Source organism: Parus major, chromosome 25LG1 (genome assembly GCF_001522545.3).
Source record: "Parus major isolate Abel chromosome 25LG1, Parus_major1.1, whole genome shotgun sequence".
Taxonomy (NCBI): domain Eukaryota; kingdom Metazoa; phylum Chordata; class Aves; order Passeriformes; family Paridae; genus Parus; species Parus major.
Genome location: NC_031793.1, coordinates 450,461 through 454,817, shown reverse-complemented (window position 1 = coordinate 454,817; position 4,357 = coordinate 450,461). Strand labels below are relative to the sequence as shown.

The window sequence follows — 4,357 nt, the reverse complement described above, 5'->3', positions numbered from 1 at the left end:
AAAAAACCCAAAACCAAAACAAAAAACCCAAAAATCAAACCAAACAAACAGAAAAAGCAAAACCCAAACCCCAAAAGCATTTCTGGATCAGAGCTCTGGGAAGGGAAAGGGGCTCCCTCAGATCCTCTTCAACCTTTTCAAGTCACAGAATGCTCTTTGGAAAGGAGAAAGAGCTGTTCCTAAGAAATCTGCTTTGTTTTATCTATGTCTCCCTCTCTGTGTTTTAGTAAATTTCTGCTGTTTTGGTTGAGTGAAATATTCAGTTTTTACAGGATTTCATAGGAGTGGATTGTTTTAGGGATTCCCGGGCTGGAGCGGGCAGGAATGCGTCTGAGCCAAATAACCTTTCTCTGGCATCAGCAGGCACCAGCTGCTTGGGAGGAAAGTGCTTGAAACCCTACAATTATGGGATAATGTATTCCAAGAGAGTTTCTTGGCTTTCCATTCCTGAGCTGGAGAGTTTATATTCCCTCCCTGATCCTTGTAAAATGTTGCTGAACTTGGATGTTCTTGTCACCTCGACGGTGTGGACGATCCCGCAGCAGCAATCGGCAGGATCTTGGGTCTGGGCAGGAGGGAAAAAAGCCAATTTTTCTGTCATTTGCTTTGAATTTGTCTCTGTGACCCTACTTGTGGCAGAGGAATCGTATCTTTGAGAAGATCTGGAGGGCCACCGGCTTCCACAGCCACATGTAGAGTCAATGGAAAGGAACGGGGAATTAACAATATAACTTGGATTGTTCAAGGGAATTGGGCACGTAATTCACTCAGGAACTTTGATTAATCCTGCAGGGCACTGTCAGTACCCAGTGTTCCTGCTGGGGCCTGCCCAGAAGGGGCATCAATTGACCCCTTTGGTTGGGGGGAGGTTTGAGGGCTCAGGATGTTAAACTGGACTGGAAAGGGACCACGGAGGACGGGTGGCCTTGGGCCACCGCCCCACCCCACAGTTCTGTAGACAAACTCCACTCTCTGAAGGTTTTTCTCTCTTCTTCCCCTTTGTTTTGCCTTCAGAAAACAAACCCCAGTAACAAACACACATGAGTATTTTTCTTCTTCTTTTTTTGTGAGATAAGGTCTTTTCAACATTAAACCCACCCATGTGCAGGAGCATCAGCAGGGCTGGCTGGGTTTCTGGAGGCTGAGTTTTCCCACGGATCTGTGCACGCTCTTTGCTCTAGAAAATCAGCGATTTTTGGAGATGAGGGAGAGGGAGGAAGCCCAGCCCCTGTGCCCAGCTCGGCTGAGGCTCTGACAGCATCGGGACAAGCTGGCAGAAATGCCGGAGTGAAAGCAAGCTGCCTCCCTCCTCTGGTGCGAGGGATGGCCACGGAGCAGGTTGCCATGGAGAACCGGGATTATTCTGCGCGTGTGTGTGTACAGGCTGGGGGGAATCTCGTCATTTTTTTAAAAACCATTTTTGATGGAGTGTGATGCCGTCAGCGGCCGCGCTCGCCCGACCTTGGGAGCTGCAACCTCCAACCCCAGCCCCGTCCCCTCCTCCCCTCCTCCTGCAGCCACAGCTCCTGCCCCAGCCCCTCCATCGGACTCTTATCTCCAATAATCCCCCCGTAAGAGGGCTTTCTGCTTGTTATGACACCCAGTGAAAGCGTGGGAGAAAGATCCTTTCTTCGCCCTTGTCCTCCACAGCCAGCCACTAGCCTGAATGGGAGGCTTTTTTGTGTCTCTGTGTGCCTGACTAATTGAGCTGAAGGACTTGCGTCTGGAAGGGCTTGAAAGGGACTTTTGTTGCCACTGCGGAGTTTGTGGAAGGCGAATGAGCCCTGCTTTCTTAGGGAACGCGGGTCCTGGGCAAATTTGACTCTCGAGTGCTCACGCCTCCCAGTTCTTTGGGAAAATTAGAAAAAAAAAAAAGGGTGGTGGGATTGAATTTTTTGTGTTGTGTGTGGAGTTTTTTGGGGGTGATTTTTGTTGGGTTTTTTTTTTTGGAGCACTATTGGCAGCTCCAGGCGCTGGAGAATTGAGTCTGGCAAAAAAAATTCTGGCCCTGGAAGGTTGGTGAGCTGGCTGTAAAAAAAAGGGCTTGGTGAGATGAGCTAAAACTGGCTAAAAATAACAGTATCAGAAGCCCTCCAAAAATAACAGTATCAAGAGCCCTTGCCTCCAAAAATAACAGTATCGAGAGCCTGTGCCTCCTGCATTTTTTAAGGCCTGATAATCAAAACCCAAATCTTCTCTGTCATTCCATGGGAAATTGTTTTGTGGTCGAAGGATGCTTTCACATCCCATTGCATCCTGAGAGGTGATGAGCACCAGTTATCACAAGACAGTTTAAGTGGCTGCTGCAAAATTCCTCGTTTCCTCTTGGCCTTAACCAGAGTCATGAAAAGTTGGGATTCTCCCTAAAAGTGATTTAGTAGTTGCTTGGTGTCAGGTGATGGCCAGGTGACTCCTGGCAGCAGGAAGGAATCCTTCTTGTACCTGTAACAGCCCCAAGCCCACATCTTCCTTCAAACACCCACCATCCTGCTTGGCAGGAAAAACCAAGGTGTTTTGCCACAGCAGTTTGGGACTTTTAAAGGTTCTTTTCCATTGGAAAGTTTGGTTTGGGCTGCCATCCCTGTTGGTACCTTCTGCTGCATTTTTGTTCCCATTACGGGAACGTGGTGTTTCCATGTGTCCAGGATAATTTCTTGCTGCCTTTGCTGATTTTTCATTATCTGACACTGGATTCATTCAAAGACCTCCTCCAGCCCATCTTTTTCCCATGGCATGGCCATGCAAAGCCTACTGCTGAGTGTCTCTCCTGGAAAACACCCTCTGGCAAGGAAGGAACTTGGGCTTTGGGATGAAAACAGGGTTTTTGAGGCAGAAAGCTTCTTGGCATCTGGCAAAGACTGGGCAGAGGCTTTTTAAGTAGCTGGTGGGAGAAATGAGGAAGAAAGTGGTTGTGTGGGGTCAGTTTGTTCCTGTTGATTATTTCCCATGGGATGTGCAGCCCCAGCACCTCGTTGAGAAGCTGAAATTGTTGCCCATAATATATTTCCAATAAATGTATTTCCATGGCAATTTCTCAAACCTTCTCCCCTTCTACCCCCTCTCCCCACTTTTTCCTTCATTACAGAGATCTTGCAGGTCCCTCCACACAAGAAATTCCTGTGGAAGCTGCCAGGGTCCATTCCATCCCCTGTGTGGATAAACCCTCACAGGGTGTGTTATTGGTTTCTAATGACAAGGGATTAAAACTGAAAGTTTTAATCAGTAAAATGCTGAAAGTTACATTTTTCATGGGGTGATGTAGAGGCTGCAAATGCCCACAGCTCGTCTTTCCCCACCCTGTGCCCACAGATTGCAGTTGGGTGTCTTCAGGAGTTTTCCAGGGCCAAAGAGGTGCATCAAAGATGGGGGAAAACCAGAACAAATGGGTTTGGAACAGATGTAGACGTGAGCAGTGAAACTTGGTAGAGAGGTGAGGTGAAAGCAAAGAGAGGTGAATGAACTTGAGGCCTGCTAAATAAAAAAAAAACTATCAACAATTTGAAAATCACTTTTGGAGCTGGAGCCAAACCCCTTTTTCATGTGACTCCCCTTGGAGTTTTTAAACCCAGCAATTTCTGCACTGCTCTTTGTCAACGTTGTGCTAAAGCCAGCCTTGCTTTTGTGTCCTGCAGCCCGAGGCCCGTGCTGCCGCAGCTCTGGGGATGCCCTCGACACCAGGTATTTGTTAATGAAGCCTGACTCGTTACTGCCCCGGGAAATGACAATTCCTGGGTGTTTGGGTGCTCGGGAGGCAGCACCTGAGGGGTTTGTCCTGTCAGCCCCATGCCAGGATAATGCACTTGTGTGTTGGTTATTAGTGATGAGTGACCATGTCTAGGCATGGCTGTACCCACCTGCATCCTCCAGCCCTTCTCCTGTGCAGGACTTGGCTTTTATTTTATTATTTTTATTTTTTTTTAAATGTGTGTGTTTGTTTTTCTTTGTTTTTTTTTAAATATACTTTCCAATCACTAATTAAAAAAACATAAAAATCACACAATTCCAGTTTTGGAATGATGTGTGAACTTGGAAATAGGGGCTTGGAGTCAAAACAAGATGAGGGGAGCAGAGCAAGGCTCCTGCCTCTATGGGCTAGAGGCCAGAAGACATAAAGAAACCCAAGTTACTGGTGCCTTTTTTTTTTTTCCCTTAATATTATTCATTATTTATTTATTTTTCTTCTTTTTTTTATTTTTCAGTAGGGAAAGGGGTTTGCCAAAGTGCACATCTCAAGTATATTTTACCTTCTGCAGGGGTTTTATTATGCTGGAACCAGCTAAATATAAATATAAATATAAATATAAATATAAATATAAATATAAATATAAATATAAATATAAATATAAATATAAATATA

The 4,357-nt window shown here is 45.9% G+C and overlaps 1 long non-coding RNA gene across 2 annotated transcripts in view; it reads left to right on the top strand.

Annotated features, from left to right (window-relative positions):
• The window catches only part of LOC107214591, a 23,648-nt gene that overhangs the window by 5,829 nt on the left and 13,462 nt on the right, over positions 1-4,357 (top strand). The window contains exon 2 of one of the 2 annotated variants that reach the window (XR_001524979.1): positions 3,633-3,678. The exons of the other annotated variant lie outside the window; for it this stretch is intronic. This is a non-coding gene — a long non-coding RNA (uncharacterized LOC107214591). The remainder of the gene's footprint in view (positions 1-3,632; positions 3,679-4,357) is intronic. 2 annotated transcript variants of the gene reach the window in all.